General features: G+C 51.0%; 1 pseudogene; it reads left to right on the plus strand.

The window, feature by feature from the left end:
- The first annotated feature begins 14,844 nt into the window (after positions 1-14,844).
- On the plus strand, positions 14,845-15,063 carry LOC119168846 (U2 spliceosomal RNA; annotated as a pseudogene).
- Positions 15,064-15,336: the final 273 nt, after the last annotated feature.

Consider the following 15,336-nt stretch of genomic DNA (forward strand, 5'->3'; position numbering starts at 1 on the left):
TTATAGTAACTCCTAGATATTTATATTCGTCTACTTGTTTCAGCGTGTGATTATTGAGCCTGTAGGAGGACGTGAATGCATTTTTTTTGTTAGTTACCTGGAGCAATACAGATTTGTCACAGTTCAGTTCCATGGACCATTTTCACACCAATCAGAGACAGCATCAAGGTTACATTGCAGGTTATTTGGTCACTTGAGGATGAAATTCTCAAGTGACCAAATTCAAATTCAAATTCTCAAGGGCGTCGTCTCCGGCAACGCTGAGCAGGAGGGCTGCTTCCGACGATTCGGTCCTGGGATGTTCTTTCGACGCTGTCGCCTGGAGAAACAAGTGAAAGTTTTGCTTAAAGCGTTTCCAGTTCGAAGCCAGGTGTAATGGTTATGGACGTTCGTCACTATGTTTGTCGATAGCGGACGAGAAAGGATTAACATCAACAATTGATGCGAACAAAAGAAGCGTTAGATTTCACACTAGAGAGAAAATGGCAGGTGAAAATAAAGCTATATATCCAACCCTACACGCCAAGCATCACGCCACCTGCACGAGAGTCAGACCTCTGTTATGCGGAGAGCTTGCGGGTACGCTTACTCAGTGTCCAGCGCGTATAGTTCTCGGTTCGCAAGCAGAAACCGCTGCCTCACAGTTTGGGTCCCCGTCGTCCCGACATGATGCGGTCGTCGACGTGCGCGAGGGCAAAGGTGACGACCGCATCAACGGCCCCATAATCTAAGCGGGTGCGAATGAGGCTCCGATACAGATTCATGAGGCATTGCCTATCACTACCCCAAGTAGTACGTGACAACACTTTTATAACATTCATGGCTTTTAAACATTTTGTTTTTAAATACTTGATGTGCGGTACGAAGGTCAATTTGTCCAAGATTAAGCCTAAGAATTTATGCTCGGCTTTGACGGACAGACGTTGCCCGTTCAGTCGAATGTCAGGTTCCGAGTGCATGCCTCTCTTTTGAGAGAACAAGACACACGTGCTTTTTTGTGGGTAAGTCGAAATCCGTTTTCATCTGCCCATTTGGAGACCCTATTTAAACCCAGCTGAACCTGCCGCTCACACATGGCCAAGTTGCATGACTTGAAGCCAAGCTGAACGTCGTCGACATATGTACAATAGAACATATTGCGGGGAATGGACAAGTGCAAAGAATTCATTTTGATAATAAAAAGTGTGCAACTAAGCACACCACCATGTGGCACGCCTGTTTCCTGGACAAATGTTTGGGAGAGCACACTGCCCAGACGGACACGGAATGTCCGGTTTGACAGGTAACTTTCGATTATATGAAACATTCTTCCGCGCACACCAAGGTGGGACAGGTCTCTTAGAATTCCGAAACGCCATTTTGTATCATAAGCCTTCTCGATATCGTGGAACACAGAGAGAAAATATTGTTTATGAACGAAGGCGTCTCTGATCTGTGCCTCGATATGAACAAGGTGGTCTGTGGTGGATCTACTTTCTCGAAACCCGCACTGAAATGGGTCGAGCAAATTGTTTGTTTCAAGAATATGTACAAGTCGCCAGTTTATCATTTTTTCGAATACTTTGCACAAGCAGCTTGTAAGTGCAATGGGCCTATAACTTGAAGCTAAAGAAGGGTCCTTGACCTCTTTTATAATGGGACTATTAAAAGCCTCTTTCCAGGAGGTAGGGATAGTGCCAGAAAACCAGATAGCATTGTACAAACAAAGTAAGGTTTTTCGTGTTTCGGCTGGTAGGTTTTTTAACATTTCATACACCACACGGTCAGAACCTGGGGCAGAAGTACTGCAGGAGTTTAGAGATGTTCGGAGCTCCGCTAGACTGAAAGCTTGGTTATATGCCTCGTATCTAGTGGATTTGTGTTGGAGTTTCTGCTTTTCTATTCTTGTTCTGTATTTTTGAAAAGTGTCAGTATAGTGGGACGAGCTGGATACCCGTTCGAAATGTGCCCCGAGGAAGTTTGCCTGATCTTCCAAGGTATCACCTTGAGTGTTTACGAGTGGAAGTGTGTGTACTTGTTTCCCTGCTATCCTACCGACCAAGTTCCAGACTTTAGACTCCTGTGTGTATGAATTGATTCCTGACAAAAACTTCTGCCAGCTTTCTCTTCTGGCCTGCCGACGCGTTCTCCTTCCTTGAGACTTTATTTTCTTGAAGGTGTCAAGATTTTCGGCTGTTGGTGAGTTACGAAGCAATCTCCATGCCCTGTTCTGTTCCTTTCGCGCATTACGACACTCTGTGTTCCACCATGGGACGTGTCGTTTGCCGGGCATTCCAGATGTTTGCGGTATGCACCTGGCTGCTGCGTCAGTTAGAAAAGCTGTGAAGTACTGCACAGCTTCATCTATGTTTAACCTACATATGTCTGTCCTACTCAAACGTGTAGTGTTGTGGAACTGTCCCCAGTCTGCTTTGTTTATCAGCCATTTGGGAACATGTAGAGGACATTCATATGTTGTTTGTGAACTCAACACTACAGGAAAATGGTCACTTCCATATAGAATATTTATAATTTTCCATTTCAGTAGGGGTAGGAGTGAAGGTGATACGTTGCTGAGGTCTATAGACGAGTAAGTTTTGTTGGCAACGTTATAGTATGTTGGCTCTTTCCAATTCAACAAACAGGCACCGGAAAAGAAGAGAAATTGTTCAATGAGACGGCCTCGGGCATCACAGCTAGAATCGCTCCAGAGTCCACTATGTGCATTTAAGTCCCCAAGAAGCAAATAGGGTTCAGGAAGTTCGTCTATTAAACACTGAAATTCACGTCTTTCAAGACGGTGGTGGGGAGGTACATACAAAGAGCAGATGGTGACGAGTTTGTTTAAAAGTACCGCTCGAACAGCCACCGCCTCAAAGGATGTCTGGAGTAGTAAATATGTACACGCTACTCCTTGGTTAATAATAATGGCTACGCCACCAGATGACGCAACAGCATCGTCTCGGTCCTTTCGGTATATGACGTAAGCACGTAGAAAATTTGTATTGAAGGATTTTAGGTGTGTTTCGTGTACACACAGCACTTGAGGTGAGTGTTTGTATAAAAGCTCTTCGACGTCATCGAGGTTCTTAAGGAGTCCTCTAACGTTCCAACGTATAATTTGTGTTTCCATATTGGAAGTAAAGTAGTGCTGTGTGTACGTTAAGGGAGTGACTTGTTTAAACTGAAAGGTCAAGCTCAAATAACAGGGCTATTATCAGGCCCTGTTATGAGCTTTTTAGTTCTCTTGGCGCGCCCCAGAGAGCCACGCCGTTCTTTTGGCACAAGGGGTGCCGCCGTATCCATTGGCTCCTCGGAGGCACTGGATGCCCACTCATGCGAGCTGGTTTTTCGAAGCTTGGGCCTCGCCTGGCGAGGTGAGGCCTTGAGACCCGAGGACCCTGGAGTCTCTGGTCTCTGTTCAATAGTAGGCGGAGTAGACTCAGCTACTGCCGCCTTGGGGGCAGGTGCCACAGCCAATGGCTCGCTCTGCGCAGGCCGAAGGAGGGGCGAGGGCTGGTGCGACACTGCCCCCTGGCGCGACGCATCAGCATATGTGGGGCCATAAAATGGCGAGACTCTTTTTCTTGCTTCTTTAAATGTAATGTTTTCTTTTATCTTTAAAGTGATGATCTCTTTTTCTTTTTTTCCAGAAAGAACAGGAACGCGAGTACACGGCATGATTACCACCACAGTTCACACAGTGTGCAGGTGCTTCGCAGTTGTCGGAGGCATGGCCCACGACTCCACATAGAGCACAAGTTTTCCGGCCTCGACAGCTTTGTGAGCCGTGGCCATATCTCTGACATTGGAAGCAACGGCGGGGGTTGGGAATATATGGCCTCACGGATGTCTTTGTATACCCAGTCTGAATGGTTTCCGGCAAATCGCTCGAAGCAAAGGTCAGTACTAAGTGTTTGGTTGGTATTTCTTTTTGATCTCTTCTTATCTTAATACGCTGTACGTTTGTCACGTTCTGGCTCTTCCATCCTTCCAGAAGTTCAGCTTCGGTCAGGTCAAGCAAATCTGCGTCCGATACGACCCCGCGAGATGAGTATATGGACCTGTGTGGCGTAATACTGATGGGTGTGTCTGCAAACGTTGTGAGGGTGTTCAGTTTATCGAATTGGTCTTTGTCACGTATCTCAAGGAGTATATCTCCGCTGGCCATTTTGGTAACCTTGTACCCAGCACCGAGAGTTTCAGTTAAGCATCTAGCCACTATGAAGGGGGATACAGTTCTGGCTTGCTTGTTAGTTTTTTCGCAGTGTATAACGTGGAAACGAGGAAACATTTGTCTCGGCCGGATGAAAAAATTGATGTCTTCGGTGCGTACCCGCTTTGAGGAGGCACGATCACTAAGTAAAGGGAATGCTTTCTGCATGCTAATTGTATGTTGTTCGGCAGCGTTGGCGGCCACCCACCACGGAGCCCAACGAGGGGAGGCTGCAAGTTTGCGGCTGCTAAAAGCTTGCAGACGTCAGCTGTACAACCCTGCTATAACCCAATGCGCCTAGGCCAAGGTAGGCTATTTGCACAGGGTTAACCCTTGCCGCCGAGAAAATTGGAAGTAAGCAGAAGAGAGAAGTAGACAGGAAAGCTAAAAAAGTAAGAAAGACGAAGATGTAGGGAGAGAGAGATAGGAAAAGGCGACTGCCGATTTCCCCTGGGTGGGTCAGCCCAGAGGTGCCGTCTACGTGAAGCCGGGGCCAAAGGGGTGTGTTGCCTCTGCCGGGCGGCCTTAAAGGTCCAATTACCCAGCATCGGCTCAACCCCCAGGATCCCCTTTTCCCCGGACACGGCACAGCCATGCACGGCTAGGTGTGGGAGGGAGTCAAAACTCCCCCGTTAGCTCGGGTTCGTGGTGTCGCTACACACCAAACGCCTACTTGCGCAAGCGCCCCTGCGGGCACCACTAAACGCTAACCAGCGGAGAAGTCAAATGCGGCTGAGGTAGTCGGCACCTATGTTGTCGGAGCCCTTAATGTACTCAACCACGTCAACCACGTCATTGTACTCAACCAAGTCATACTCAGTAAGCAATAGGCTCCAGTAGAGTACTCGGCTGTTGATGTGTTTTGCGGAATTTATGTAAGCAAGAGGCTGGTGGTCAGTTTGCAGCACGAATCGGCTTCTGAAGAGGTACACATGAAACTTTTGGATAGCCCACACAAGAGCCAGCGCCTCTCTTTCGATTGTTGAGTACCGTGACTCCCGTTCAAGCAGTTTACGGCTTGCGTAGGCTACTGGATGCAACATGCCGTCGTGACGCTGCATTAAAACGGCTCCAATGCTGGATGAAGATGCATCTGTGCGCAATACGATTGGCTCTTGTAAGTCCGGTGATCGCAGTACCGGACCAGACGATAGTATACGCTGTAGTGTTACAAACGCTTGTTCATAGCATTTTTCCCAGATGACCTTATTTGGACCTCGCTTCCTAGTGAGTTCCGTTAGAGGTGGTACTACAGCGGAGCAATTGGGGACGAAATCCCGATAATAACCGGTTAAACCTAGAAAGGAGTGAACTTCTTTCTTCATCTTCGGTCTTTTTGCGGCCTGAATCTTCTCCAATGACTCAATCTGGGGTCGGAGAAGATTGTTTCCGAGAATGTGTCCCAAGAATTTCACTTCGGCAAAAGCCACCTCACTTTTCGATGGCTTTATTGTGAGATGAGCTGCCGTGATACGTTGCAGAAACTTGGTGAGAGTTGTTATGTGCTCGTCCCAAGTTTGTGTGGCTATGAGCACATCGTCAAAATAGTGATAGATGTTCGGTATTTTATCTACCACTCGTCAAATTAGTCGGGTGAACACAGCAAGTGCTGTTTTGATGCCGAAAGGCATGAATCTGAATTGGTAATGGCCAGAAGAGGACTGAAAAGCGGTGAGGACCTTCGATGCTTCGTGCATCGGCACCTGCCAGTACCCTTTGGTGAAGTCGAACTTCGAAAAGTAGCGGCTCTGACCTAGTTTGGCAAATATCATGTCCACTCGAGGTATCGGTTCGTTGTCTGTAACGACGACTCGATTCAGCTGTCTGAAATCAATGCAAAGTCGGTTGTTCCCGTCTTTCTTCTTGACCACGACGATGGGAGCTTGATACGGGGACTCCGAGGGCTCAATGATACCTTGTGATAGCATGTCCTGTACTTCTTTTTCTACAGTTTCTTGGATGGCGAATGGTATAGGGTACGGGCGTACCTTTACCGGTGTTTCAGTGGTAAGGCGTAACTTGCACTCGACGAGGTCCGTCTTCCCTGGCACGTCAGAAAATACATCATGGAACTCTCTCAGGAGTTCTTTGGTCTGTCCGCGGGCTGTTCAAAGTTAGTTGCTACTAACCCATTTTTATGTTTCCCTTTGGTACAGGGCAACAAAGAGAATTTCTCGCTCGTCCACAGTGTCTGACTGCACAGAAACGGCAGCTTGTTGTGCTTCATTTTCGGGCTCCCTTTCGTGGTATTTCTTGAGAAGGTTAATGTGAAAAAGAGTTCTCCGTGTTCCGAGATCTATCTCGTAATTATAGTCACTGCGTTTTTAAGCCCTGTGAAGGGTCTCTTCCATGTCAAGATCAATTTATTGTTATCTCATGGTAGCAACAGCAATACTGTGTCTCCGGGTGGTAGTTGTCGAACTCTTGCTTTCCTATCGTAATATTTCTTCTGTGTCATTTTCGCCTTCAGGAGTTCTTTGTGTGCTACCTTGCAGGTGTTTTGCAGTCGCTTCTGGAGATCTATAACATACTCATATGTTGTTTTCGTTTCAGGATCGATGTTGGCCCCTGTCCACAGTTCCTTATGGATCGACATTGGCCCGCGTACAAATCTGCTGTAGAGGAGATCGAAAGGCGCGAATCCAAGGCTCGGTTGGGGAACTTCACGGAATGCAAAGAGCAGGGGATCCAAGTATCTGTCCCAATGTTGCGGCCGTTCTTGACACATGCGGCGAACCATTTGTTTGAGAGTGCCATTAAATCTCTCCGCAAGTCCGTTGGCTTCGGGTGATAAGGCGTTGTGGGTAGCTGACGAAATGAAAGTAGCCGACCGCGTTCCTGCGTGAGACTCGAAGTGAACGACTTTCCACGGTCGCTCACTATCTCACGGGGCACTCGAACGCGGGAGAACATCTCTACTAGTGCTATGCGCTCTGTCCGCTATGCGCTCTGTCTCGATGCTCGGTAGTGCCACCGCATTCGGGTAACGCGTAGCGAAGTCTACCATCGTTAAGACATACTTGTTGCCCTTGGATGACGTTGGTGACAGAGGGCCAATAATATCGATGGCGACCCGCTGAAAAGGTGTGTCTATGATAGGCATATTTCCCAATGGAACTCGTCCGACGACGTGTTTAGGCACGGTCCTCTGACATATGTCGCACGACTTCACGAACCGTATCACATCAGCCAGTACACCCGGCCAATAAAACTCTGTAAGGACACGGTCTGTTGTCCTTCTTTGCCCTTGGTGACCAGACAGATGGCCTTCATGAGCCATCTTAATTACGGTGTTCCGAAGATCCTTGGGTACTACAAGTTGCTCCAAGTCTCGCCTTTCTGCCGTGCGGTGGCGCCGGAAAAGAATGTCGCGTACCAGCACAAACTCAGTGACTGCTGGCTTTTTAGATATGATCCTTCCCAATGCGGCGAAGCAGGTTTCCAGCGTGGGATCTGCGTGCTGTAAATTTTTTAGCGCTTCCCGGCTGATATCCAGGGGTTGGATCCGAGGAACAATCAGGTCACTGGGATTTTTTCTTTCTTTTCCTGCAGCCACCGACATGTCATCTTGTCGTCTTCTATCTGATGAGGTTGCATCTTCAGGTTCTTCTTCAGTGCATACTGGATCACGGTGAATCTGTGCTAGTTTTGGACGTCCTGCTGGCTGCTTCGGGGCTGGTTGTGAAGCTGACAATACACCCGCAATGTTGCCAAGCACGACTTCATACAATGGATTCTCCCTACAAACAGCAAGCACCTGACCTCTGAAAAACGGAGAATCTATGTACACCTCTGCTTCTGGTAAGTCTTTTGCAGATCGGTCCAATAAGCGAATGGTACGGGTGTTGCCAGTCAAGTTGCAGTCAGGAACTAGTGATCGTTTCACCACTACTGTATTGCAACCGGTATCCCTCAATACGGTAACCAGCTTCGCTTCAAGATAGCCCTTTACAGTTGGCATTTGTTTTGACCCGTTGTCGCAAGTTGCGTTGCTTTGGGTCCCATCACACATGTCATGACAATGTTTCTCATCCTGATTGTCAGGCGCATCTTCCGTTGATTTCTCATGCTGCGCTTTCTGGTATGCCAAGACGGAACATGATGCCTCTCTACGTTTTCCCGAGTTTGAGGGACAACTATCGGATCTGTGCCCTGACTTCTTACAGATGCAGCATGACGTCGACTTGGGCGCTCGAGACTTTGTCCAGCAATGGGAAGCTCGATGACCCGGCTTGTTGCACAGAAAACAGAGCGGTTTTTTTTTTGCTTTCGCTGACAGTGTCAACTTCAGCTGTAGCCATCGGTTTCCCTTTTTCGTGTTTTTCTTTGGCGAGATTCACAATTCCCTGAGCTTCCAAATATTGATCAGCCGTCGTTGCCAACGTGTCCAGGTTATGACATCCTCGCTCTTTCAGGAAGACAGCCAACTTCTCGTCGCACCACCTGAGGAATTGCTCGGACACCATCTTCTGTCGCAGTGCATCATATGTTTTGGGAGTCTTCGCCAGCTGCTGCCAATGGTCGAAGTATCCACAGAGACGTCCCGCTAACTGTCGACCGGTCTCAGTATTCTCGGGCCGGGCATCCCTAAACTTCGTGCGGTATCCCTCCTCTGTATAACGGAACCGCTGGAGGAGCGTCTGCTTGAGCTTTGCGTAGTCAGTAGAGTCTTCTGCAGACATCCGTCCTACCACGGTCAAGGCTTCTCCCGTTAGACACAAGCTCAGTGACAGGGCCCACTTGTCGGTTGGCCAGCCTTGACTCATGGCAACCCTCTCAAATCTCTGGATGCACGCATCCAGTTCGTCCCTACTCTCATTGTATGGCGGAGTCATTTTGTGTGGGCTGCGGAAACTCTGACCACCACCCATACTATCGTCCGCAGAACTCGTGCTCGGACGCTGCGCTTCTGCGACACGACGTCGCTCCTCGAGCAGGAGCCTTTCAGCCTCCATGCGAGCTATTTCACGCTCATGCTCTGCCTGTGCTGCTAGCCTAGCCTCCTCTCGATCTTTCGCTCTCTGGTCCCTCATTTCTTTTTCCTCAGCACTCACCCATGCCAGCAAAGCCTCACCACTCAGCCTCATCTCCTTTCCTAACTCAACTAGCTTTCTCTTGTCGTCCATCCTCGTCCGCCACACACAAACAACGTGAGGCTCTCAGATGTAACGCGAGAGCTTAGTCCTGTCTCGCGGACGCCAGAAATTGTAATGGTTAAGGACGTTCGTCACTATGTTAGTCGATAGCGGACGAGAAAGGATTAACATCAACAATTGATTTGAACAAAAGAAGCTTTAGATTGCACAATAGAGAGGAAATGCCAGGTGAAAATAAAACTATATATCCAACCTTACACGCCAAGCATCACGCCACCTGCACGAGAGTCAGACCTCTATTATGCGGAGAACTCGCGGCTACGCTTACTCAGTGTCCAGCGCGTATAGTTCTCGGTTCGCAAGCAGAAACCGCTGCCTCACACCAGGTTACCCGTCAGCTGAAAGGGTTCCGGGGGCCTTAGTTCCATCACCGCTTCTTCGATGGCCACATGGCTGACACTTCTGTCACCATGTATCGTGTTGATAAATGACGGAGGCAACAGCAGGGTGCAGAAGAAGAATGGCTCGTTTTATTGCATGTGCCGTTCATGCGCAGTGTACCTTGGTACATTTACACTGCGCATGTGTGGTGCTGTATCGGTTGTAGGGGAATAACACGTGCTTGATAAAGCCCAGACCGGCCGTGGCCGCCATCTCCCATGAAGTCGCCTCGGTTCCCCGGCCATCCCGCCTAGCGGGGCCGCTGGAACATGGCCTCTGGGGGCTGCCCTACCCCTGATGACACCGAGGACGACGGCGACCCTCCCGTGGAGCGCCAGCCTGAGCATGAGGGCACCATCCTCACGCTCTTTTTCTTTCTTCCAGTGACCTTCCAGTGCTGCGAGGAGGGCTGCGCGACCGCCTATAACCTGGAGGTCTGGACGTCGCGCCGCCAGTAGTTGCAGCGGCATCTCGAGTGAGAGCATGGCGTGTGGATGATCGACACGGTGTACCTTTGCAGCGCCACGCTTGGGAAACGGCCAACGACCCACGGCCGGCTGGTGAACCTCCCAGCTGATGCCACTCCTCCTCCCCCCTCACCAGCACCACTGCCCGACTTGCTCAAGCTCCTTCACATCAAAAAAGGGGCTCTACAACCACGAGCAGTGGCACCGGAGGGACGAGGCAGTTTTGGCCAGGCTTAACGTTACCGCCGGTCCATCTCCAGCCGTGGCAGCCGGTACATCGGGATTGCCCTGTCGTGCGGGGGGCACGAGAATCACACCCCAGCAGACCCCACCTGGACCAGCTGCACCCCCATGTCCGCCCCTTTCGCTGGCGCTTTTTCCTACGGAGGGCGAAGGCGAGACATCGGCGGAGCAGTTCAACATTGTGGACCGCCACTCCCCTACCCCAAGCACCATTGTGGGGCCCTCCTCACAGGAGGTCCCACCCACTACCCTTCCGTACAGTGATGGGGCTCTGGGGTAGCCCATATACGGGTTGGCGCCCGTTGTCCCGACGAGCCCCTCGTCCTATGGCTCTTCGGACGACGACGCCATGGAGAGTGGTGCAATACACCAGGCGGCTAACAGAGGCGACGACCCACCAGACGGCCTTGTCGACCAGTCAGCACCTGTAGACGTCAGCTCCACGGAGGAGTATGCCAGCCCAGCTGCAGATGACACCGGAGAGCCAGATGAACGACACACAGGGCGCGTCACTGATGTCTGCTGAGCGGGCTACGCCACTTGAGGACGACGACATCGGCGAGGCGGGGCGAGCACCCGCCGACCTGGCAAAGCCCCCTGGTGACGTCACCAGCAGCCACTACAGCATGCAGGAGGAGGCGGCTGACTCCCTGGGGCCTGAGAGTGCCTGGTACCTAGCAGAAGTGATGGCGAAGCTACGGGACCTCAGCCGGAGCCCTGTATTGGAGGGGAAGTGGGCATGGCTCGAGCCCACTGTAGACCACGCCGAGACAGCCATCGTTGACCACCTGTGGCTGCCCTATCGGGGCTCGCGCCAAACCCCACTTCAGCGCGAAATAAATCCCGACAATGCTTTTTTGATACAGGAGCTATACAGGAGGAACCGGTGGCAGGCTATCTGCCTCATCGCGAAGGGCCCATCCAAGTGCTGCCCCATCGACCCAGCCATCCTCCAAGGCCATTACACACAACTCTGTGCCCCAGTAGCCGTGGACACGACGCTTCTTAGGTCGTGCCTCCGTGACGGAGCCTCCGTGACGGAGCAAAATGGATACGTGCCCCCTTCCTCTTACATGAAGTCACAGCCAAGCCCCGGAGGTGTGAAAGTACATCTCCTGGGGAGGACCGTCCAACCTACTGTCACAAGTCCCGTTAATTAGGGAGGCAATCGCCAGGCTAATTCCAAGGGCCGAAATATCGGCCCCCGAACTGCACCACGAAAGTGTGGACAATTTAGAAGTGGTCCTATTTGGTGCGCCAGCGGACGCCGGCTGTGGCCCAAAGAACAAGTCAGAGCCGAGAGTTGATAAACAAAACAAAATTACGTTCTCAATTATGGCAGATCAAATCGATACAAGAATATGCACACTTGACAATAGTTGAATACGATATGGCACCAATCAATCAACGCACTTCACAATACAATCAGCTACACTCGAAACAACAGACACAAACAACAAAACGCGCCTTAATGCAATCGCATGCATTGAACAACCAAGACACGACACTTAAAGACTAAACAGTTCGAAAAGTTATTCAGTCCGAAGTCCTTGGAACAAACGTCTGAATGACACTCTTGCGAGAATCACTCACTCAAAGTGCAGCGCTGTTGTCGTTTTGCTGTCCCCCGAAGTTTTTCTTCCAGAAAACCTCGCGTCTTCAAATGGCCACTCTCCCAGCACCAAACTTCTTTGCCGAAAACACGTTGGCTTCACACACGCAGCTGTTGCCACGCGTCTTCGCTCACTGGTGGTAGACACACACTCCTGCCTGTAGCACGAGTCTTCACCCCTCAGGTGGAAATTCTCGTCTTCTCCTCCTTTTTCACTGAGGCTTCGCCCACACGGTGGAAAGACCCTACGCACCCTACGACCCTACGACCCTACGACCCTACGGCGCCTTTTTGCGCTTGGTATCGTTACTGTCGCCAGAATTCGGAGGTGCGCGCTTTTTCGGAGCGCTCGTTTGGGACACCTACCGCCACTGCATGCAGGTGGATTTCGACTGGCGGTTCCTGGCGGCGGTGTTCAACGTCTGCCTCCTACACCACCACACACCCCAGAGCTGCAAATCATGGAGGACAATCCTAATCTACAAGAAGGGTGACCGCGAGGATCCTACAAACTGGCGACCCATTGCGCTTGGTCCAACGATCGCCAAGTGTATGTCAGGTGTCTCACAACCTGGCTGCAGAGGTGGTTGAGCGACCATCAGGTCTTGTCCAGGTGTCAGAAGGGCTTCCTGCCATACTACGGGGTATTTCAACACAAATTTGTTCTGCAGGGATGCCTGGATGACGCCTGGACAAAAGCTGGAGAGCTGTGCGTGTTTCCTCGACTTCGCCAATGCCTTTAGCTCGGTCGCCCATCAGGCCGTCGTTGATGCTGTCCGCGGCACTGGTGTTGGGGAGACCTTCGCGGAGATCCTGGAGGAACTCTACCACGCCAACACCATCTTCACCGTGGCAGCAGTCGGAATCGTGGAGCCTATCCCCATCTGAGCTGGCCAGAGGCAGGGATGTCCACTGAGCGGCCTGATTTTCGACTTGGTGGTGGATCCGGTCATCAGGGCAGTGCAGAAAGGCGATAAGCAGCACACCATCCTTGCTTATGCCGACGATCTGACTCTGCACGACGAGGACCCCGCCACCTTGCAGCGCCACTTGAACGTCATGGCAGCTTTCTCGGACCGGGTGAGACTGCGATTGAAGACCGGCAAGTGCCGCACACTCCACCTGACCGGGCGCTACCCAGTGGGCACACTGTCCAGTATATTCACCGTTGGGAGCGACCCGGTCCCGGCACTGGCGGGCTACAAGGAGCACTGTTTATTGGGGCGGCCTTTGGACTTCAGGATGCTCCCGGACCAAATGACCATCGACGGGGCCATCCACCTTTGCAGGAAGCTACTCTCAGCAATATTCACCCCGTGGCAGAGGCTGGATGCCATTAAGACGTTTCTTTATGCAGCTCTCAATTTTGCCATGCAGATGGGCCTCGCCAGCAAAGGAGAGTGGCAGCGTTTAGACGACGAGCTCCGCCCCGTCATCAATAAAACCTTCTATGTGGCAGCCAGAGCATCAAACGACTACGTGTACGGGAGCGCACGGGCCGGCACTGCAAGGATTCCTATGGTGGCGGAGTTGAGCGACATCTGTCGGGTGGACGCAGCCTTCAAACTTGTGACGTCGATGAACACGGAGGTCAGGAAGCCGGTGAGGGAGGTGCTTCACCAGGTGATTTTGAGGCAGCTCCGACACGACGCTGACGACGAGGACATTGAGGCCTACCTCTCGGGCGACACGGAGGGCGACTTCAGACTCCCACTCAGCTTCACTTTGTCTGGACGGAGGCCCGCAAAGCCTCCCGTCACCTAATTGTCGCCTGGAAGTTACAAAACCAGGGCGCCCACATCACCAGCGGGGAGGCCACGGTGTCTGTGCGGAACCGAAACAAGCTTGTGAAAACCCTCCGTGCTATCCTTAGCCAGAGCCGCGACCATTGCCTCGAGGCAAAACCAAACCAAGGCAAGGCGATGGCGTGTGTGGCGACGGAGCCATGCTAAATCCTACTTCATGCGATCCGGCTGCTACACCAGATTCAAGGAGTAGGACTTCATCTCCTCCCCCTAAACGGCACACGCATTTGGATACCTGCAGCGGACAAATGGTGCCGAAACTGTGAGTACAGAGAGGAGACGCTGCCGCACGCTCTCTGCCACTGCATGCGGCAGAGCCGGGCAATGATAGAGCGCCACAACGCCATGTCGCACGCATTAAAAAGGCTGCTCTTGGGAGGTTCACTGTCAACGGGGAGAATCAGCAGGTCGGCCTTCCCGGACTGTGACCCGACTTGGTCCTGGCTTGAGTTGAGGAAGCCCTGATCCTGGACGTCTGCTGCCCTTTCACAACCGACTGCAGGAGTTCCAGGAGGTCTGGAGGCTCAAAGCGGAGAAGTACGCCACGTTACAGTGACATCTCCTCCAGCGGTTCCAGCGCGTCATCATCGAAGCCATCGTCGTGGGCTGTCTGGGGTCGTGGGACCCGGCTAACGGTCGTGTCGCCCGCAGGCTGCGTTCTAAGAACTATTAGCGCACCATGAAGCGCTTGTGCGTTAGTGACACGATTGCGGCCTTCACTAACATTTACTGCCACCACATCAGAGTATTTTAAATATTTGTACATAGCCATGTTTTTAGAGAACCGGTTTTTTCATGTTTTTAGACGTGTACACCTTTACAGTTTGACAGTTTTCAACCTAATTCTACTAACTGTTTTAGCCGTCTTGTTACCGGCTTTTAACTTATACACTTTTATCCAGTTTTGTATTATAGTTCATTTGTAACCCTTATGATGCTTTTTTGTACGTTAATATTAATAAAAAGTATGTTCTTATCAGCTTTTATCGCTGTTTTGTTATGTTCTTTTGTAACCTATTATGATGTATTGTGTAACAAGTAGAATAAAAAAGTCTTTTCTTGTAAGCTTAATATCTGATACGGATCGTTTTTGGATCCATGGTATTAAACTTATTTTTGTAATGGGGCGGAGTACTTGAAGCTTGCTTCACTTCCGCCACGGGTTGGCGCGGTATTCTACTACATTGGGGATCGGCCACTGACCCCTAGGGGGGTGAGTTCAACAATGTTTTCAATAAAAGAAAATGGGTCCATATTCACCAAGGAGGTCGGGTAAACCGCATGGGCGCGGCGAGTGTGGTGGCATGCTGCCCCAGCTGGCGCGGTATTCGCGGCCGCTCGCCCGCGTGCGGGAGTGCGCTAGCTGTGTTCGCTTACAATTGCTTTAGGAAAATAAATGTTTGTGTGGAAAGTATACAATCGAGCAGCTTTTTTTTCAAAGTGGGCCAAATCCGTGAGCAGAATAGAGGAAAATAAC

The sequence above is a fragment of the Rhipicephalus microplus genome, chromosome 6, assembly GCF_043290135.1.
Source record: "Rhipicephalus microplus isolate Deutch F79 chromosome 6, USDA_Rmic, whole genome shotgun sequence".
In the NCBI taxonomy this organism is placed as follows: Eukaryota; Metazoa; Arthropoda; class Arachnida; order Ixodida; family Ixodidae; genus Rhipicephalus; species Rhipicephalus microplus.